General features: G+C 31.4%; 1 pseudogene; it reads left to right on the top strand.

The window, feature by feature from the left end:
- Nucleotides 1–24,564, top strand: part of LOC149569198 (WAT1-related protein At2g39510-like) — a 136,506-nt pseudogene that overhangs the window by 22,371 nt on the left and 89,571 nt on the right.

Raw genomic sequence — 24,564 nt, 5'->3', positions numbered from 1 at the left:
TAAAATAATTACTTTTATCTTCAAATTTAATTATTTTATTTAATTAATTTCCTAATTAATTAAATAAAATAAATATTAAAATACCATATTAATTTTCCATTAAATTAAACCATTAATTAAATCTTTTAATTAGGCTTAATTAATAGAAAATACACCAAAGACTCATAAAATAAAATACGAAAAACCCACTATAGAAAAACACATACAAAATCAAACCAAAAGGGTTAATATCATGAATTACGTCATCTGACGCATTCTGAGGGTACTCAACTCAGATACTTGTCCTAATTTTCAATTAGGACAAATGGCTTAAAGGGTTGGGATTTGGACTTGAGAATTTATCTCCCCTCTCTTACCATTGAGATAATGTGATAGGGTATGCTCATCCTGGCAATTCAGGGAAGTCGATACCTGGTACCTGCAACCTACATAAAATCCACGCATGTATAAGCACAATATATACTAAGCTAAATAGGCAATGGCAGGAAGTAGTGCATCGTGTAGATCTCGACTAGCAGGTGACTACGACTCCCTTCCTTAAGCATATTAGAAACACCATACAATAAAAGAACAAACATGCACGCCATACACATGCAAGTATGGGGTAAGTATCTATAAGAAAGCACATGTGATAATAAACTATCTAACTAATCAATAATTGAAGATAATGTAATAATCATCATGCATACATGAAATGTAGAGTCTAAGTAATCTCATCACATATCAATTGAATCCATAGCACAATATCTGATAGTCTGAAAACAATGCTGCTAACCATCAACATAAAACTAGCCCTAAAAGAGTTTGACAATGATAACAAAAATGCGACCTAGGGGCAGGCACTACAGTTTATATCATTATGATGGATGGATGTATCATGTATACATGGTGGATGGTTTCATTTATTTTATTGGACTTGTATCATGGATCCGAGGAGGAGGATGTATTTCTATTTCTACATATGTATATTCTTTTAAGTCTTTCATACCCTGTGACATGTACAGTGGAAGATTGAGCATTCTGAATTTCATTTGCCAAGAGGCATTCAAAACAAATGTGTATTATTTAAATGGACATTGGACTTTACAATTATTCTTTCATATGGATGTGGTAGTTGTTAGACTCAGTATTAATTAAATTTAAATGTGATTCAACGACATGGGATCTTTAAGGAATGTAGCCTATTATGTATGCTTATAGATGATTGTATGTTATTACTTCTGCTACTATGTGTTTGATGTGTATGATTTATCTTTCTTGTTTTTTTTTTTTTTAAATGTTTGGAAAACTTAATAAAACTTTAGGTTAATTCTTTTGGATCCCTTGGCGGGGCGTTACAAAAATACACAATATTACTCAGCTTGAATATTATCGTATGATGGAATCATGGTGTAATGAAAATAATATAAATGATATCATGTTCCTATTCAATTATATCATGAGGGTAAAGATGTTTATGATCAAACTTGAACCTCTAGCACTTAAGAATATAAAGTATCTTCTTGACTCTAGGACAAGTTATATAAAGTACCATATGAACCCCTATCAAAATCATGAATTGAATATTATATAATGTAGAAATATAAATCCATTTCTACTAAAATAACCATTAATATATAAATAATACTTGGTTCTTTGAAATATATATATATATCTCGCTACATCTCACTATATTATTTATCTTTTAATAGTTATTGAAGTTTTGCACTCTTAATGCGCATAGTCAATAACTTACAATGTATCCTCGTTAGACAATCTATAACCATTTCTACTCACCCTTAATGTAATGCACAATAAATTTGTATTCACACAAGAACTCCATCCAATATCATTTGCTAGTGCTGAAGTTTGGTTAGGTGAATATATACTATTAATTGTGACAATTCTTATAAGTATTATATCAATTTACCTAGAGAGAGTGGCACCTTGATATCAATGTATAAATAATATATATTTTTATTACTACCTTTATTTTACACCTTGCAGAAATTCATTCAATTTGTCATACAAATTTTCTCGAGACTATTTTTAGCATTATCATTGTCACATGTGACCATTATTTGTCCTATGATGATATTCCACTCATCCAAGTTGAGGATTAGTTTGGTTTAATAAATGTAATAACTTGGTCATAAAAAAAGAGTATAATGCAAGCTCTTTTTCTTATAGATAATTATATGAGATAAATCATGTAAACATTCATGATAACATATTAATATATATAAGAGGATTAATAGATATTATTAGAAAAGAAGAAGATGCTATATTTGTTCCAATATTATCCATCACGAGGGTTGTGGAAAAATGAGAGGAGCACCAAATGTAGAAGATAAAAGGTTGTAAGCCCCAATCACATGTAAAATATCAACATAATAAATTTTTGGAAACCATATGTTACAGAGCTTACAAACATCAAGACAAGAGATCATTAATACATATTATGAATAAAAGTAATAACAATAATCATTAAGATCATATAGAATATCCTCGACATCCATATGCTCTCACAAAGATATATGAAAATATTAACTCAAGATGAAATTAAATATTAATTTAACTAAATATTTCCATAAAATTAGATTTCATCAAAGAATGGTGACATTTTATCAAAGAAAGTAAGTTATGTAAGAAATAAACAAGTTCTATACACAAATCTCTTAAAATGAATGAATTAATCTCATTAATATCAAATATCTTAAAAATGGCGAATATGCTAAAAGGGATAGTTAGAATACTAAATAATTAGTTCAGGTACACAATTTAAATCTCAATATTTGTGGAACATGATTCTAACTTAATTGTCTCAAGTGATTCGTTGATTCATTGATGTCCTAGAAAACTAGGACTTTAGGATGAATGTATCATTATTTATTTTTATTTTTATTTTGCCACGTGATCATTTTGAAACAACAAAACCAATCGTGGAAGTACAAGCCTCAACCAAACACATTAATGTAATCTCCACTACTTTTCAAATGTTTACTTATAACCTGTTCTCATAACACTGATCATATATTTTAGAATTTGAACATAACCAAAAGAAAAGGGTTCGTCATGGGCGTCAAAGCTGAAAACAATATCAAATCAACTTAAAACAACAGGAGAGACAATTAACAAATATGCAAAGACTGGTCAATCCACTTACACCTTGTCGAAGTTCTGTTTGGTCGACATTCAGCTTTCAGGAACACGCTATCTAGTCTGTCAATTTTGTTTGCTGCCAGAGAAACGTGTATGGAAGGACAACCCTGGTCGCCCACTACTCTTCCTTTCGAGCAAAAACTATTTAAGGTTTTCACATACCTATTTCTTTTGTTTGGTCGGAAGGCACTGCGATTTTTGTAAAGAGAAAAGAGACGTAACTTGCAACACACGCCATCTAGTGCCTTTTTAGTGACGTAGGCGCTGATGCACTTACGCAATTCTTATGTTTTTTATTAGGCTTTTCTCAATTTTAGTCTAAATTCATCGTCTTCTTGTTTCAGAGCGCGGATCATTTGTGCTGGCATTCTATGGACATTTGGTTGCTACAATAGGTATAGCTTCTTTGGTTTATTTTTTTGAAAGGTAAGGAAAAACGTGCAAAAGTTATATAAGTTCTATTCACATCGAATTAAGTAATGTTATTATCAATTTGTTTTCAAACACAAGGGATGCATGCCCCAAAGTTCCTGTCTTCATGTTTTTATGATTGACTGAAGTAGTATAACATGAAAGAAAAATTAAATTAGTTACAATTTTTAGCATAATGGAATGAAATGCACAAGAGTGGAAGAATCTTGTAAAAGAAATATGCACTAGAGATTGAATATAGATTTAATCAGCGTAGTATCAATCTTAGATTTAATATGCCATTAATAGTTAGGCTTGGAGAGAATAACGCAAAAGGTTCCCAAGACCATTAACAACTAGGCCCAAGGACATGGAACATCCAACCAAGAAAATTTGATCCCTTGCGCTGCAAGTAGTTAGAACATTGAACCAAGAAAATTCCATCCAATTTGTGACAAGTAAAATTTGACATTAAACTAAATTTGAATATAGATTTAATCAGCTTAGTATCAATCTTAGATTTAATATGCCATTAATAGCTAGGCTTGGAGAGAATAACGCAAAAGGTTCCCAAAACCATTAACAACTAGGCCCAAGGACATGGAACATCCAACCAAGAAAATTTGATCCCTTGGGCTGCAAGTAGTTAGAACATTCAACCAAGAAAATTCCATCCAATTTGTGACAAGTAAATTTTGACATTAAACTAAATAAATTAAAACTTTGATAATTTATTGTAGATGGAAAATAGAAATTTTTATGTCATTTTAAGAAATACTTAAATAATAAATGTGTCTTTTGACTTAAATCATATAAGTCTAAGATGAACAAATCAAAGAAAAATAATAATGATCATAATAAAATAATAATAATTTTGGCTTATAAAAACAATGTAATAGTATTGGCATGATTGATTTGCTCATGACTAAATTAGAGATCATTATTCAATTTTGAGTTGTCTCATTTTAAAAAACTAAGTATTGTAATTATTACTTTAATAGTGCTAGAATATTGAACATTTAATAATAACAATGTCATTTCAATGATAATTATACTTACTGGCAATAGTGGCATGTTGTGATGGTTAAGTTGTTGCGTTGTTATCCTTGCCATCCAGGTTCAAATCTCATGGGGATGAGGTCCCCCGTTTGTGGCCTCATTGGTTCATAGCTCTAGGTCAAAGTGTTGGTGGTATCGGTGGGCATGTCGCGCCAGCACTACCGGTCACGTTAAAAAGTTTACCAGGCGCATTTCAAAAAAAAAAAAAAAATTATACTTACTAAAAAAGTTTCAAAGCTTGATATATGTTTTTCAAAGTTAAATAGCAATGGTATCGAAATTTCATATAGTATATGTTTTAAAATTATAAAATAATATTAAAATCAAAATAAATAAGTATTTTTTTTAAAATGACCTTATTATTCAAATTCCTCGTTAATTTTTTTAAACAAAATTTATAAATATTTTTAGTAAAAATTTATGAAATAATTAGATTCTTAAAAATATGCTTTTTGTTACTTATTAATTTAATTACAATTTAGAATTTTTTTTTTTAAAATTAGAATAAAATAAATTTAAATTATAATAAATTTAGTTTCTTAGTTTCAAAAATCAATTATAATTTAGATAGCTCCACAAAAAAGCATTGACAAATTATGATGTTTGCTTTTAAAAAGCTTAATTAGAATAAGATTGGAAAATAGTAGCTAGTAAAATATAGTGTAAACTTAAAGAAATAAAATTTTACAAATTACAAAAATAAACATCAATATAAAACTAATAATAAATATATTTAAAATAAGAAATATAAAACATTTAACTCTATATTTGAACTTGGTAAGGAAAATAGATAGGGAGGTGGAAGATAAAAATGATTAAAAAAAAAAAAGTTAATCCACTTGTCACAAATGTGGAAAAGATAAAGTTGTAATTAATGCAATCATTAATAGAGTTGTTAGAAAATATTTGTATTTTTGTTGAAGAAAATTGAATTTTTTCATTGTCAAAAATAGAATGGTCCAATAGAATGAATGAAAAATGTGATTTATAAAATAATGAAAAATTAGAAAAAGATATAAACATTTGAAGTTTCTTTTAATCTTTGAAATCCTATGAATTGTAAATTGAAAAATTGAATTGAATGAAAACAATAGTATCCTGCCAAAGATAGGAACTAATAACTACGTAGATTTTTCTATTGAGAGTGATCAAGATCATTCGAAGATTGATGAAACTACATTTTTTTAAAAGGTGGTTGATTGGATAGTTTAAACGGTCACAAGTTGAGTACAATGGGTTGAGGTTTAATAATATTTTACAAAAATATTTTTAAACATATTTTAAAATGATGTTGCAGTAAAGTAGTTTTTTTTTTCTATTAGATATAAGAGTTTCAGAACCAAAAAAACACTAGAGTATCAAAATCAATATACACAAAGATGCCAAGCCTCACCCCAAAGAGAAAGTATCAGTTGTACATACAAGCAACAAAAGGAGAAAAAAACAAGACTATCTAGCTGAGAAGATCATAGTGATTGTCAACCCAAGGAGTCCAGCCTAAGGGACCTTCCATCCAAACTATAATTTTATGCCCTTGAATTTGCACCAACATAAATAACTCTTCTTTTCTAGCATTCCCTTTTTCTCTGATTTCTTTGTTCAGTCTATTGCAGGCTTGCTAAAAAATATGCAGATCATCCAAAGTACTACGCCACTAGTATCCACGCTTAAAGCTCAAAGTAGTAAAGAGTAACATGCCCATCACGAAGGAACCTCCTCATTTTATCTTGTTCAATCACCATAGTAGCCTGCACCTGCAAGAAGATTTTAAAGTAAATGAGTTTTCAAAAAAATTCAGTAAGATCCCTATGCTTACCTTGATACCTTTCCTCGTTCCTACACTTCCAGATCTGCCAGAGAATGTTAGACAAAAATATATTCCAAAATAAATTGGTATCTTTAGGAAGACCATTAATATGACTAGAAATAATATCAAAAATATTAACATTAATAGGATAAACAATGCCAAACATGTTCCATATTTCTTTAGCAAAAATACAATCAAGAAAGACATGTCTACCAGTTTCAGGAAGTCTACACAAATTACAAATATCAGAATTAACAAAATCTCTCGTTATAGGTAGCTTGTCCAACAAAACTAACCATTTGAAACATCTAATCATGGGTTCCACAGGATTCTTCCACAAGATATCATAATACTTTTTCAAAGCATCAGCATTACAATCAATGATTTTATAAATATTCTTAGCTTTGAGCAGAGTAGTAATGATACCACCAGGCCATTTGCACTTTAGGAACCTGAGAGAATCAGCATGAAAAATAGTGGGAAAACCAACAAAAGCTTGCACAATCATGTTATAAGTTATTCTATGAGAATCTAGGATAGCATATTTATCCTTAAGCACATCCCAAGGCATAATTTGATCATACTCAAAGAGATCCATAAATTTTTTAATACCTTTCTTAGCCCACTGTCTGGCAGAACACCCTTGGGTTGGGCCAAAGGTTTACCATTTAGGTGGAGATTCCACCAAATAGATCTTTCACCATGGAGTTGAATATTGGAATGAAACTCCTTGTTAGAGATGAATTTCCTAAAATGATCCCAAGCTTTCCAAATAGACCTGAAAACCGCGGAGCCTTGAACCATGATAGTAAAATTACCAAGAATGAGGTAACAAAAGGGGAGGCTAGTCCAAGACTTAGCTTTTCTAGGAACACCCCTCTCAATATTGCTCCTAACCAGCACAATCCAAGGAGAATCACCCTCCATGGACTAAAAAATCCATTTGGCAGACAAGGCTATACCCTGAGTTCTTAAATCCTTCAGCCCAAGTCCCCCAAGGGTCTTGTCAGTGTGGCACCAAGCCCACTTAATAGAATTGATCTTTCTATTTCCTTTGCCATCAGACCAAAAGAATTGTTTGATGGACTTCTGGATTTCAGCAATCTGATAGTTATTAAAACACCAAGTAGAAGAATAACATATGGTGTATGAGGATAGTATCTTCTGGCAAACTTGAATTCTGCCTGCCAATGATAATGCCCTGTTATGCCATTTTTTTAGCTTTTTATCAATCTTCTCTTTCACCCAAGAGCACATGTCTTTGAGGTTAGGCTCCATCGAGAAATGGATGCCAAGATATCTAGTGATCCTATTAGGACCACCCGTTGAAAATTGTAATGGAGAAACTAGTTCGGGGGCCGCTCATCCCAACCTAAACAAATTGATTTAGCTTGAGATATCTTAGCCCTAGAAATAGAACAAAAAAATTGAGTTTAACTTGCATGTTCCTGAAATTATTTTTTGAAAGTTCAAAGAATAAAGTAGTATCATCCACAAATTGACAATTCATGAGCTCTTCATTATTAGGTAGATAAATACCTCTAACCTCCAGAGATAAGGAATTATCTCTAAGGATATAATAAAGAGCTTTCGAAGCTATGACAAAGAGGTTGGGTGCCAGAGGGCACCCTTGCCTAATGGATCTCCCAAGAGAAAAAGGAGCAGAAAGAATACCATTGACCTCAACCTGAGCATAAGTGTCATTAAGAAGGATAGCCACAGTGTTACAAAAGAAAGGAGGAGAACCAAAAGCATCCAGCATCATAAGAATAAATCTCCATTCAATACTATCACAGGCCTTCTCAAAATCCAAAAGGAGCATGGCAGAGTTTTGATGAGAGCATCTAGACCAATCCATGGCTTCCCAGCTAGTTATGAGATTCTCAAGAATATATCTACCCTTGATGAAACTAGTTTGGGTAGAATTAACAAATTTAGGAAGAATATTAACCAGCCTAAGAGCCATAATTTTTGCCAAAATCTTGTAGGAAACATTAAGAAGGGTATTAGGCCTCCAATTCTTAATAAAGGTTTTATCCCCTTCTTTTGGGAGAAGTTTAATAATCCCTCTATTGATATCGTGACTCAGGGGACCTTTATTCAAGGCTTCAGAATAAAGATCAAAGAGATCCTTACATATCCATCCGATGTTGGACTTATAGAATTCAACTGGGAGACCATCAGGGCCCGGGGCTCTATCATTATTAAGAGCCTTAATAGGACCTTCAATCTCCTCAATGGAAATATTATTAGCAAGAATAGCAATATCATCAGGATCAAGCTTTTTAGGAATAAGCTTCTTACAATTAACTCTAATCAACTCAGCCTCAAGAGAGTCTTCTGAAGCAAAAAGAGTCTCATAATAATTAGCAAAGGCCTGAATAATAGATTCAGGGTCAGAGATGTCCTGGTTATCAATCAAAAGTCTATCAACAGACTCTTTAATACATTTATGCTTAAGAAGGCTAAAAAATAATTTCGATCCCCTATCCCCAAAGTAGTTATTTTGAGGCTTAAAATATTAAATTATAAAATATAACTAATTAATTTAATGAATAAAATGGAAATTTCAAGTTGGTCATTTGAAATATTTATTGGAATTTGAATTTTCATCTTAACAATATAATTTATAAACACAAACTTTTGAATAATTTTATTAAAAATTAAAATTATTATATTATAATTAGATTATTACTAGTATTAGTTTAAATATAAATTTCTTATAACTTAATATCATTAGTTTAACAAAATAATATATGTAGGTTTGGGAAGTGACACTTAAGTTGTTCTAGGTGTAGTCAACAATAGCCTATGATTGGAGTCTTTGTTATCCTTAAATTTAATTTATGATATTTTCTACATTATCAATAATTATTTTATTTTTGTGTATAATATTGAATGTGATTCCTTATGTTTATGCTTTTGTTTATATGTCATCCAAATATTATTATTTTTAATAATATTTAATTTTGGAAAATATCAAATGTTCAATTATTTTTATCCTTTATTTGTATTGTGGCAGGAAAATAAGGCCCAAACTAAAATTCATGACCTTTTACAAATTTATTATTAGCAATTTATTTGGGTAGTCATTCATCACTTTTGTCAAGAAAAAATAATCTTGAATTTATAGGTTTTTTTTGTCTTAAATCAAAATTAATTCTTTATTTTCAGGATTACATTGAACCAAATTTTTTACCATGTGGGATTGAAATACACAATAACTACATTGGCAAGCGCACTTCTCAATCTAATACCTATGATTACGTTTCTTATGACTATAATTTTTAGGTAAAAATTTGACATACTTATGCATATTTTACAAAAGTGTGATCTATCTTATAATATATATTTTTAACATTCTATCTTTATTGTAGAATGGAAAGCATATAAATTAAGAGTAAAGTTGGTCAAGCAAAGATAATTGGAACCTTAGTTTGTACAAGCGGCGCCATGAGTATGACATTCTATAAATGAATAAAAATACAATTGTGGCCATCATCTGTCAATTTAAGTGAACATAATGAAAGAAATAAAAAAAGTGAAGACTTAGCTAAAGGCTCTTTAATGGTGGTGGTTAGTTACATATGTTTTTTAGCATGATTCATTTTGTAGGTAATTATTTATCTACAATCATTCAAAGAATTACATGTCTTCATTTTATTGTGCTAAAAATATTCAATGCAAAAAAGTATTTCTAAGAGATATCCAACTCAATACTCCGACACCACCATAATGTGCTTTCTTGTAATGATGTAGCCCAAACCCTTCAAAGTAATAACTTAGAACATTACACAACACAAAAGTTTCAGAATGCCAGATTGTTCATTCAAATCTTCGAACTTTACTATGCCTCTACAATGAAATAAAATGACTACTTATTACAATTTCAAAAATTACCATATTTGGTAGATTTTTGGGAAAAATATTTTTTTTGATTTTTGGTAATTTTCAAAATCCATTCTACAAATCTCGATTTTTGCTAAGAAAAGCCCCCAACTAAGGCAAGATGAATTGCCAACTAATCTATGAAATCAAGAATATGATTTTGGATTTATTACAAAAACAAATTTCTAAAAAACTAGAGAAAAAAACAAAAATCTAAATTTGGAGGTCAAGATGATATTTTAGGCTCCCAAAAAAATGTTGAAATAGCCATCTATCAAACTCAATCCAAATAACTCCTCCTCACGCAATTGCCTATAAAATTTTAGCCAAAACTCACATCCGATTCAAATGTTATGACCCTCTGATGCTCCTGCATCATTCTCCCCTGCTTGAAAGGAATGCAACTCTTACAAGTTCTGGTCCTCAAACTACCATCTAGGCTCATCTAGCTTCTACAAATCCTATTCTATAATCTAGGTGTTATCTATCAGTGTCGACCCTTCCCACTACATGAGATATCTGCTATAGTCACCTTGGCGAGTCCGAATAGTCTTTTTGTCTAGAATCTATGCAACCTTTTTCCTTTTCTTGATGGGGATGGTGTGTGTCTAGTCTACTAGATCCTCCTTTTCAAAAAAGGAATCATCACCATGGAAAGTACATATAAATTTGAAATATTAAACACATGAGATATATCAAGACCACTGGGGAGCTCTACCTCATAAGCATTATCATTAATCTTCTTCAGAATCTTGTAGGGACCAATTTTCTTATATTTCAATTTATGATAAGTCCTAGTAGGAAACCTCTCCTTTCTGAGATAAACCATCACTAGATCACCTACACTAAAATCCTGATACCTTTGAGTAGCATCTGTGGAAGCTTTGTACAACTCATTGATGTCCTACAAATTCTATCCCACATCTTCCTACAACTAGTAGAGCTACTCTACAAAAGCTTCTCCATCATTACTAACTCTGTCATCCAATGGAAGTTGGACCAAATCAAGAACACCTTGACAATTACAACCATAAATAACTTGAAATGGTGACTTACCAGTTGACTTGTTCACTGATTTTTTATAAGAAAATTTTACCTAGGGCAATGCCAAATCCCATTGTTTGGGCTTCTCTCCAAGAATACATCACAACAAATTACCCAAACTACGATTGACAACTTCTATTTGTCCATCAGTTTGTGGATGATAAGCACTATTGAACTGTAACTTTATCCCCATATTCTTCCATAAGGTCCTCTAGAAATGACTCAAGAACTTAGTATCTCAATTAGAGGTGATTATTTTTTGAACCACATGCAATTTGACTATTTCAAAAAAGAATAACATGTCTATTCTAGTGGCATCACTAGTTTTCTTGCAAGCAATGAAATTAGCCATTTTTGAGAATCTATCCACAACTTGAAAGATAGAGTCATTCCTTTTCCATGTATGTGGTAGTCCCAATATAAAGTCCATACTAAAGTCTATCCATGGTCCTACTACTACTAGTAATGGTATATACAATCTAGTTTTCTAGGAGTTTCCTTTAGCTACTTGACAAATCTAACACCTTTCCACAAACCTAGTGATATCTCACTTCATCTTTAGCTAGTAGTTCTTATCTGCTACCAAAGCTATTGTTTTATCCTTCCCAAAATCCCCAACCATACCACTACTATGAAATTATCTAATAATTATTTTTTCCTACATTGAGCCTACAGGAACACACATTTGCTTCCCGTTGAACAAAGAACCATCTTGCACAAGATACTCACCTTGAATAGTGTCTGCACACCTAGGTACTGGATTCTTCAATTGATCAACAATTTTGGAAAAGTCACTATCAAATTCATAAAATTCTTTGATTGCATCAAAACCAACCACTTCTATTTCCATGATGGTTAGAAGAGCAACTTGCCTACTCAAGGCATTTGCAACTTGATTCTATTTCCCTAATTTATGCATTAGAACAAAAGTAAACCCTTGTAGGAAAGAAAACCATTTTGCATGTCTCGTGTTCAATTTATTTTGTGTGTTTAAGTATTTTAGAGCAATATGGTCTATAAAAAACACAAATTCTTTGGCTACTAGATAATGCTTCTAGTGTCTCAAATCTTAAACAATTGCATGGAATTCTATATCATGTGTAAAATATTTCTTTCGCACATCATTCAATTTTTCACTAAAAAAGGCAATGGCCCTACCTTCTTGACTAAGAATAGCACCAATGCCCACATGTGAGGCATCATAGTCCACTTCAAACACTTTATCAAAATCTGGTAGGGCTAGTATTGGAGCTTCAATGACCTTCTTCTTTAGATATTGGAAACTCTCTTCAGCCACTTTGGTCCATGAAAACTCCTGACCCTTAGTGTAGTCTATCATAGGTGCTATAATGATACTAAAATTATGAATGAAATTTCTATAGAAAGTAGCCAAGTGATGATAGCTTCTCACCTTGATGATACTACATGGACTATGCCATTCAAGAATGGATCAAAATTTCTCTAGATCCATCTTGACACCATTTGTAGAAATGACAAACCCTAGAAAAACTAAGCTTGCTTGCATGAACCTTCACTTCTTCAAATTAGCATGGCTTTTCTCTCTTCTCAATACCCCCAATATGATTCTCAAGTGTTACAATGTTCTTCCCTTCCCTACTAAAAATCAATATATCATCAAAATAAACTACTACAAACTTACCAATGTAGGAATGCAACACAGTGTTCACGAGTCTCATAAAAGTACTAGGTGCATTGGATAAACCAAAAGGCATAACCTTCCATTCATAAAAACCATCCCTAGTTTTGAAAGCAATTTTCCACTCATCCCCCTCTCAGATGTGGATTTGATGGTACCCACTTCATAGATTAGTCTTAGAGAAATATAATGCTCTAGCAAGAATGTCCATCATGTCATCCAAATGTGGGATAGGAAAATGATACCTAATGGATATCCTATTAATGGATTGACTGTCTATGCACATCCTCCCTATTCCATCTTTGATTAGGGTTAATAAAACTTGGACAACATAGGGGCTCATGTTTTCCTATACTAAACATGTTTTTATGAGCTCAATCACTTGTTTGTCTAGTTTTGTTGTGAGGCCTCACCCCAACCTTTTGTAGCCTCAGTTGGTACTTTATCATTTTGATACCCACAACTTGAGATGTCAAGACATTATCTGATGCTTAGAACATATTATATTATTTCATGCTGTGTGATGTTATTTTCAGATATTTGATGTTTTTCATTTAATGTTTTATGTATATGTATGTCGATGAAATCAGTAAATGTAGGATTGATACTTTGATTTAAGAGATTTTAAATGGTTAAGAATTAAGTAGGATGAAAGAAATCCTGATTGATGTATGTTTCAATTTATGTGAATTTCTGATACATGTGTGTGTGTGTGTGTGTGTGTGTGTGTGTGTGTACATGTGATTTTATGGGACTACTGATGTGTGCAATGAGTGTGCAGATATTTTAGCTGAGAAAATTGATGGAGGAACAAAACTGATCTCTATGTGCTAATTTTGGAAACCTTGTTGTTTGTAATTCAAGTATTTTAATTGTGAGATGTATGTGTGTATTTTTCTATGATTAGTGAATGTTAATGTTCATAACTATGTTCTTTTAGTATCACTTGACACTCATGAATTATTTGTGCTCTTTAGCATGCTAGTTAGGGTTAGCTATGTAACCCATGGACCCAAGTCGGATTAAGTTAGTATCTTTTGCTAATTTGGTTCTTAATCGAGTTTAGTCATCCTTAATCTAGATTAGTACTTAATCTGCAATTTAGAGTTGTTAGTTGGTCCTAATTATTTCCTAGCTTTTGTTTGGCTCTTAACCTATTCCTAAGGCTTTAAATCATGAAATATTTATACCCAAGGGGTATGGGTATGGGTTGGGGGTCTTTTCCAACCCCTAAGCCCCTTTTGTTGACTTTTGAGATCACTCAAAAAGTCTCATTTTACCTTTGTGCGAAAATTGCAAGTGGTTACCATGAGTTGCCTCACCTCATGTCCACTTAGTGATTAACCATAGTGTGGGTTGAGTTAGGAGATTCTAGATTTGTAGGTGGGTGGGAGAAGTTATTTCCTTTGTGGTGGTTGAGTTGGAGGCTTATTTAGAGGCCTTTCTTGGAGTAATTTAGGTTGTTACCCAATCTCTACATTTAGAGAGGAGTCTTGGAATATTGAAGCAAGGAAGGGGAAAGCTCTACTCAAACTTTTTCATTTTCCATTACCTCTTTGTCAAGGTAGGAATTTTCATCTTCCTTGTACAGATTTTCATGTTTGTTTCATGCTTATGCTACCATGTTGTTGTTTGAATGCTTGTATGGTTGTGGGTGTGTTGGGAAGATTTGAAAACCATGTCTTTTTTATTGTTTTCCTTTCATTTTTATGTTTGAATTTTGAGATTTTCCTTGTATGGGTGTTTTGGTCTTACTCACCCTTGGATAGGGTAGAAGTGACCAATTTTGGGAAAGGTCTTTTTAGTTGGACTCCAACCAGTGTAGAGTCTCTTCTCAGGATGAGAAGAGGGAGAGAGGGTAGGGTTTTATGGGCCCCTACCTGTCCGCACAAACCTTGTATGAGTATGGCATGTTGAAATGAAAGAATGAAAGTTCTTGGTTTATAGCCCTGATTGAGCATCTATTTTGGTGTTGTGTTTGACTTCTCCTATTGGAAGAATCCACCTTTCCCTAGTGTTGATTCATTGTGAATCCTATTGTGAAAACCTTGTATGAATATGCATGTTTGATTTGTTTCTTGGTCATGCTTGTCACCTGATCAGTTTCTGTTCCCTCCACGGTTCTTAGAAATCTGTTGCAGAAAATTGTTATGGAACCCCTAATGAGGGTCATGAAGGAAATTTAATTAAATTGTTATAATTCAGGATTAAAATCCTATGTAATTTGTATTTCAAAACCTTTTTGTAATGGCAATGAAGCCGAGTTTTCTTCCTGGTTCTTTCTCGGCTGAGCCTTTGAATTAGGTTTTCCAATAAAATTGGTGATTGTGTATAATTGTTTATCATGTGATTCAATAGTAATTTTAAATTAGATGGATGCACATCAGAATAAGATGATATGATGATGGTTTAATTAGGAATTTTTTTAAAGTTTTCCTCATATGTTAAATATGAAAACTATGTTGAGGAAAGAAAAATAGTTATGGTTTATAGTTCAATTCAAGTTGTTTGAGATATCAATTAATCTTGTATTATTGTGTCACAATGATTAAATCTATGTTTTAAATCCATCAAAAAAAAAATCACCTTAAAAAAATAAAATTTAATACATTGCTTTGAAATCTATACTTAGAAATTTTTTTTTTTTGAAAAAAAAAAGTATTCCAAGAGAGTAAAAACTCTCTGGTTTTTGTATGAAGGGGCGATTTAATTCCCCTCATTACAATAGAGAATCTTTTAAAAGATTCCTTTTATATTTTGATTCAAAAATATAAATATGAATTAATCAATTTATAAATGAATGTAACAATTCAAAAATAGAATATTAACATATTTAAAAACTAAATATCCAAAAAAAAATCTAGCCTTACCTAATAAACTTTATGTCTTAAATTCTTACCCAGGTCCCCTTGGGTGCCAGCTTCTTGGTTGTTTATTTTTAAAAAGTTTTTGTTTTAGCAAAAGTCAATTTGCTATGATGGGAGGGTGACATCACATGTCACCACATCCCATCCCCATCTCCTTTTGGAGCGCTCACTTTACTTTTTGTTTGGAGGCAAAATGTTTTAATACATTCTCCCCACCATATTTTCTTCCTAGTGCTCACATGGGAGTCTAGGCCATGTGCTTGAGGGGAGGTGTCAGCAAGTACCTCCCTTGTCAGTGCACTGTCCCAAGCGTAGCATTTGGGAAGGGCACTTTGGGAAGCGCAAGTGTATGTGGGGGCGAAAGCCAAGTTGTCAGGTGGGAGTAGGGTCTAGGGGGGGGTAGAGTTAGGTGTTAGTTGAGGGTTAGTTGTAGGGTTAGTATGATGTTAGGTTAGTATAGGTGTTAGTAATGGTTTAGCTAGTAATAAGATTAGTTAGTTTGTTAATTTAATTTTAGTTTGTGTCATATTAAATGTTTAATATCAAGTTTTGTTTTATTGTAGTTAGTTTGTTTTAATAATATTAGTTTGATAGTATTAGTTTTTAAGTTTGTTATTAGTAGTTAGTTTAAGTTATTTTAAGTTAGTTATAACTTATGATATTGGTGTAAAGTCATTTGTTTAAAATTTAACATATATATATATATATATAGTATTAATTTATTAATATGTTTAGTTAGTTTTAAATTTTTAATAAAGTTTTAAAGTTGTGTAGATTAGTATGTGATGGAGTTAAGTTTCATTTAAAGTTTAGTCAATTATTTTGTATGTGGTTAAAATTAGATTTAGTTAGTTTGTAATTAAATTAGTTAGTTGTTAATTAATTAAATAAAGTATGAAAAAAAAAGGTAATTAAATTTTGTTTTAGTACTTAGATTGTAAGAGGAAGTTAGAGGTTAGTTTTATATTTAGTAGAATCTTTTTGTCAATTTATTTAGATAATGTTAGTTAGTTTTGTTTAGTTAAGATCTAAATGTAGGTTGCTTTGGAAATCAATTAATCTCTTTATATTGTGGTAATCTTAATCTAATAATAATTGTCGATATTATTTTAATAATGAGAGCTTTAGTTTAACGATTTATTCCTTCTCAAGATATGTAACTTAAGATGAGTTGTAGAGAACCTTTCTTAAACTGTGATCGTAACCTTATCGAACTTTGAGAATTCTAATTATTAATTTTTAAAAAAATTGTGTGTTTTTGCCCACGTAGTTTGGGCATGACATTTTCATGTTGTGTCCACTAATACATTTGGGGGTAATTTTTGATGAAAGGCCAATTTGGCTTGTCTAATTCATTTTTATAAAAAAATGATCTTGATAATGTCAAAATTTTGATAGAAGTTAAGTTATGCATCAACCTTTGATGTTGTTGGGGATATAAAAAAAAGAAAAGTGAAACTTCATTTCATCACGCAGAAAAGTGTGGGTGAGAGGCTTCATGTGTGACCAATCAAGAGCTTTTCAGTGCCATTAATGTAAGGTAGATGGATTAATTTTCATTTTCCACGTCCTCTTCTATTTGGAACTTTCTTTCAAGGTAAGGTCTCATCCTATTCTATTTGCAAATTGCTTAATTTCAACATAACTAGGGTTCAAGGTAATTTTTGTTTGCAACTTGCTAAATTTCATGGTAACTATTCAAGGCAGTTTTTACTATGGCCATCAATTATGGTGATTTAGATATTGTTCATATTGCCCACTTTCTCGATTGGATTCTATAAAGACCTAGCCATTTAAGATTTCTAAGTGTTTATTGAACCCAAAAATTTCCCTTGACTATGATAATAAAATGGGTCTATGTCTTCATGGTATAAAACAAAGTCATATTTTCTGCACAAGATTCTCACTAGTTGCCATGTAATGTTATTGTTGCCACTAGTTTCCATGACTCTATTACTTTTGCAAAGACCAAAATGTTAGAAAATAGAAAGAATTAAAAATGTAAATCAAGAATATAATAATCAAATAAAGAGAAATATTGAATGAGCACAGATGATAAACCTAGAATACAAGACCTCAGAAACGTCTGAAATGCCAATGCTTGAAACAAAGAATCCTAAACTAGTAAAATGTCTTATATGCAAACCTATGAAAAAGGTGAGAAAATGATCAATGATTGAAATTATTATCCATATGCACAAAAATATCAAATTTTTATCCACTAAAAAATTTAGTCACTTTTTAAAAATTTACCTAAATATTTTAGTTCCTAAATTTTCCTTTGAAAGTAAATTTAGTTTAATGAGGTGATAAAATTGCATATACAAATGTATGTATGAATGTATGTATGTATGTATGTATGTATGTGTCTATATATGTATGTATATATACGTATGTATGTATATGTTATGGTGGTATGAAGACCGAATCAACAAGAGTAAGGAGAAAGCAAAAATCCACAAGTTTCAATGTAATGAAATGACCTTTAATGCCTCCAACACCTAAATGATTTTCAAAGAACTATACTATGATCCAAGGTGGTTTGAATGGTCTTAAAATATGAAATATAAGGTGATTACATTGGTTCTTCCCTTCCACAAGCTCACAGTGGTCATAAACTAGAAAATGCACAAGATAGGCCTATTAGCCCTACCAATTAGGTCTCTAGAAAGCTTCTAAAATGCATAAATTTTAAGACTTCCAAAACACTAAGAAAAAATATAACATTTTTAGATACCCTTTATTGAATACTTCAACATGCCAAAAAGGATAGATAGGGTTACTTTGGAAAACAATTTCTGTTTTAATGCTTGATTAGCAATTTAGGCCTCCTAAATGATGGATTTGCAAATAACAATGGGTGAAACTTACCCCCAAACATCAAGATTATCCAAAATATCATAAAATAGATTTAATTTAAGGAATTTTCAATCAATTTGATTTTATAGACCCTACAAGTGCAAAAGCCCCAATTTGTGTTTCAAAACCCTTAAAAACTAGGGCTTCCTCAATCTATACTTTCCCAACACTTTCTTCAACAACTGATGGATGGAACACCTTGTCCTTACCATATGTAGATACAATCCAACATAAAATTAGCCACCCCTTAAGGCTGATGTGCTACTGTTGTAGCATACCCAATAATTTCAATATAAAATTCCTTAAATTAGTTATGGTGATCACCAAAATACTTCATTCCCTCCTTCACAAATGCATATGTAGAATTATTAGTTGATATAATACATATTGGAAACAATCCATTCCATGAGAATTAAGAACTTACATTCATGGAATGACTATTTCATAATTGAGTCATCAAAATTGCCTACAAACTGGAGAGTATTATGACAATCAACAAAATATGAATTGAAACACTTCTGGAAACCTTCAATCAAAGCATGAAGTGAAAGTTTAGATCATAGGTTAATGTCCTCATTTCATTAAAGATCAAATTTCCTTCAAAGATAACCAAAAAATGAACAAAACTCATAAATCTTGCAAAAACATAGGTTTTCTTATTAAATCTATGTGCAGTCCATATCTGATCTCTGTAATGTAACCACAATTTGTTAGCACATCCAACAGTTTGACTGTTGAAACTTGAGATTCGAATGTTGACGGAATAGTATAGATAGGTGGAACATTTTAAAATGAAAACCAAGAATGTCTTCCCCATCCTAATACCCTTCCACTCACCAATTGGCAAGAGTTTTCATTGTGGGAATCGAGAGATATTCATTATTTTCATTCAAACCCTAATTACAAGGTAGGGTAAACATCAGGCTTAATAAAATCCAAAACTAAAACCACTTTCTTCTATTCAGAAAAATCAAGTTATTGCATTCATCAATCCTCAAAAACCCAACTTTATAAAAACATAACAACAATTGGTTATCAATGTACAAATAGGTTTTAGAAAGATTTAATATGACTATGCATGATTTTCCCACTAAAAGGATTGCTATTTCATTCCAAATCCATACAATACTATTCCAACCCTAGAATAGGTTAAAGATAATAAATTTATAGGTCACAAATATTGACCTTACAACTTCATCCTTCTAGGTTAGATCAAAATAATGATATGAGTATTGGACTTCTAGATTACAAGAAAAATTGCTAAAAGTTGCATGACAACTTTTATTGCAATTTTTGCAATTTTTACAACTTTTACAAAACATTCAAATAAAAGACTCCACATGCCTTCAAAACTAAAACACAATATCAAAAAAGATTATAAAGCGTAAAAATGGAGATTTTTGGTCGACTCACAATATTTGACCAATCGTTGACCAACCTTTGACTTGCCTATAACCTAAGGTTATTACAACATATAAAAAACTTGCCTAAATACATGTTTGAGATTTCCTAAACTATCTTGTGTCAACTTGGATGCTTATTAACCCTCTATACTATCCTACCTAGTGTTTGACCACCTTATTTAGGACATAGGGCCCTTGCACCAAGATCTAAGATTTTGTTGTCATGCCATTTTCATTGATGTATATGTATGTATGCATGTATATACATATGTATATGTATATATGTGTATATATATGTATGTATATAAATAATAAAATTCACTCAACAGGTAGCATGACCACAAGCTTTTAAACATAATTATATAAGGAATGAGTTAGGATGTATATAGCTCAATTGGTCTAGTTTTTGATTAGCTAGGTTGATAACAAATTCTTATAGAACTATTATTAGATTAGGTACAATAAAATGAACAATTAGTTGTTCCTAGCTAGCATTAACTTGATTGGTCTATTTAGACCCATTGATTATTATCATAAGCTTTTAAACATAAGTATATAAGGAGTGAGTTAGGACGTATCTAGGTTAACCTTACATTAATTATAAACTACAAAACAAAGGCTGCACTAGGGTATTATAGGATTGTAATTATAGAAAATTGCCTAATTTGGCCAAGTGGGTGCATGATGGTGAAGAGCTATATTAGGTGAGTAAATCTCACCAGTGGTTATAGGAATACAACTACATCAAACAATTAGAATCTAGAACTACATATTAGTTAGAGTAAGTAGTGCAAGGGTCTTGATCTCGTGTATACAGATATCTAGGTAGCCTAGTAGGTAGAGTATGCCTCCGGTGTGTAGACACCTTGGACATAGTTAGGTAGCATGGATCATCACAATACGACATGCACTTTCTACCTTACCTTATGAATATAATAGTTCAAAAGCTTTCTACCAAGTTGAATGAAGTGTAGAATCAATGCTAATTCTATATTGTTCAAAATCAATGTTAATATTTATATTGTATAATTTATTTGATTTGTTTAGATGCCATCTATACTAAAGATATTGTAATATTTAATTATTTAATTATTATTGATTGTATACAAGATACTACTAATTTTTGTATGTTTATATTTGTTATAATTTTATAGCCTAAATATTTGCTTGTGAATAGAGTCCATGCCTAATAATATGAACCCAGAACAAAATAGGGTGACAATTGCTAGATTGTGGTCTTAATTCAAAATAAATGATGATGCAAAATATTATTGTCCTTGAAAAAAATGAAAAGGTTTAAAGAATCAAAGAATTCTAATCACATCAACTTAGAGACATTGTAGGCAACATGATCACATTGAAGGGGGAAAGAATTTTCATCCTTTAGTGAATGTGGATTTTGAATTGGTGGAACATGGAGGTGTAAATATTCAAGTAGAAGGTAATACTCCCATGGAAGAAGATAGTCCTAAGGCAGAGAACACAATTGAAGATGTTGATATTGGTACAACTGATAATGTGCCAGAGAACAAGATTAAAGAAGATTTTTCTAGCATAACTGATGAAGATGATGAAGATGATGATAGTCATCCATCTAATGATGATGATAAAGAGAACCTTGATTTACTTGTAATTGAAAAAGCATATGAGCCCTTCTACCAAGGATCCCAAACAACACTTTTCTCCATTGTATTGTTGCTGGTAAACTTCAAGGTTATGAATGGTATATCCAATGTAGAAATCTCACATATGCTTAGTCATCTTCTATGTTAGCATAGGTCTTGTAGGTCTTCAGAAAAAGGGAAAATTTGCATGTCCAATTCGTGGTCCAAAAATGAAATCTTACTATTCAAAAAGTTTAGGAAAGTAGGTGTTCAATGAGCTTAGAAACTTTCTCCACAAAAATCATAAGTATCAAATTGTCCAAAAAATATTTTTTCAATGGGAAAGAAGAGACAACATCAAAGCAATGAAGAATGACACCTCACATCTAGAAGTTGGAATACAATATAATGAATTGTCGAGGTAATGTCATTCCATCTGATGTAGGTTTTTGTATGAAATTTAAATTTGGATACTCTCTTTTTTTTAGTAGTAATATAATTGATGTTCATGAAGGTTGTCAAGGCAAGGATGTGAAACATCCAAAAGGACTTAAAAACTATCCTAGAAAATTTAGTAGGTAGCCATACTATGAGCACCTTCCAATCATGCATTTGTTTGATGCTATGCATATTGGAAAAAATATAATAGAGACATTATGGAAAATACTAGATGGAAGGTGTGGCAAAGGAAAATTGGTCAAAATTTGCAATGACATTGATGAATCTAATCATTCATTGAATTTTTTCATTGAATCAAATAGAAATGGAAAACGAATTAATACGAGTGTCATTCCTTGGTTACTAATGCAACAACAAACTGATGCCATATATATGAAGCCATAAAAATAACTAAATTTCTCACAGGATTTGTTGCAAACATAAGCAGTCTCATATCAAAGAAAGGTGATTTTGGGTCAGGGTTGAAAATGCATGATTATTATACCTTCATCAAGGCAAGTCATGTTCTTCTCTATTTACAATAAATTTGTAAAACATCATGTACTTTTAATTGTTTTATTTTATAATATATTTAAAAGATCATTTTATTAGTAATGCAATATGTTCTACCTCTATCTCTCCCACACAACTTTGACAACATGAGTGTCAAACATGTTATATACAATCTTGGGAAATACATGAGGTTAAAAGTGTTATTTGTTAGATTTTTATATAAAAGTGTTATTAGCCTCATTAATATATTTTCACATTATGAATATCTTCTAGGTGGTTGTCATCTAAAGAAATTAATAGAAAATACATAAAGCAATGGAAGAGAAAAATTCCTTAGCTTTTGTGTGAGATGAAAAAGTTTCTACCTTCAACTTTTTCAATGCACAAGAACACTGCCTTATACATCTAGTTGAGGAGATCAAATTATGTGGACCTGTACCAACTAGGTCAATGTGGATGGTTGAGAGAGGCACTTGAAATTTTTGAAGGGCTTGGTTTGATAGAGAGAATGTCCTTAGGGTTCTAGGGTTGAGGGATATATGTTATACTAAACCATGGTTTACATTAGTGAATATCTTCCCAAGTTTGCATAAAAGATTCATGTAGATCACATTTGGGATCCCAACTCCATGAGCAGATTCAAAGGGGAGTACTTGATGAGGAAAGGTAGATTGAGAAAAGTGAGAGGTAATTATAAGATTTTATTGTAGTTAATGAATTCTTATCCATCATCAATATAAGTTTTTTCTAATAGGTCTATTTATTTTATATAGTTACTCGTGAGTGGGATCCACTTTATTTGTATATTGCAAACAATCTTGATTAGATGATGGTATGGATTGAAAGATCTCAACAAAATGGTTGCTCATTAACATGGAAAGGTGTTTCTTTAGTGGTTAATGAAGCTCATTGTAATTCTAGAGATCCCAATATTACACCAATGGTATTTGATCTAGTAAATGGTTTAAGAGGTGGAAAGGTACGTATAAGTTAATCTATCATGACCCATTCGATTAATATCAACTCAAGGATGGATGCATAATTTTAACATGTTCAAAAAATAACAAGTCAAGCACCAAAAAGCTATGTACTACAATGGCTATAAATTTCACATGAAAAAGGTGGATGACACTAAGAGAACCTATGAATCTATGATAACTACAATGTTCAAGGTCACCAATATTTCATCTAGAAATTACATGCATCCTTAAAAATATAAAAATATATACTGTTGCATTTTGGATGATATAATTAAGTGTGACTTTATTCAAACAAGTTCTATTTGGTGTCAAATGGTATAGGCTATGACTAAATCAAAATGATCTTGATAGAACTATTATTGAACATGATAATAGATTTACAATGATTAATGCAAGGTCATATGAGCTAGTTGAAAATAAGCCCTATACTCTTCTAAACTAATGTGAGTAGGTGTTTTACTTTGGCATTCCACATAAATTGGGTTGGTCATTTATTATTAGACATAATCCAAGAGGAAGATCAGTAAAGTACAATATGATTAAAGAAGAAGATACCAAAGAAGTGGAAGATGAAGTAGATGATGATGATGGAGAAGATGGAGGAGATGATGATGATGATGATGGCAAAGATGTTCATGATGATTGTGATGGCATTGATCATGATGATGGTGGTGGTGGTGGTGGTGGCAAAGATGATGATGGTGGTGATGGTGATGGTGATGGTGATGATGATGACAATGATGATGATGATGATAGTCATTGCACTAGTAGAATTTTGGCAAATAAATGATTACATGACTAAAAATTTTAGTCACTTGACTAAAAGTGATCAAATTTATTAAATGTTTTATATTTTATAAGTTTAATTAACTAAATAAATGACTAATTTGGTC

Source organism: Cupressus sempervirens, chromosome 3 (genome assembly GCF_028749045.1).
Source record: "Cupressus sempervirens isolate cs-2001-9-10 chromosome 3, ASM2874904v1, whole genome shotgun sequence".
In the NCBI taxonomy this organism is placed as follows: domain Eukaryota; kingdom Viridiplantae; phylum Streptophyta; class Pinopsida; order Cupressales; family Cupressaceae; genus Cupressus; species Cupressus sempervirens.
This window is presented reverse-complemented; position numbering and strand designations above follow the sequence as displayed.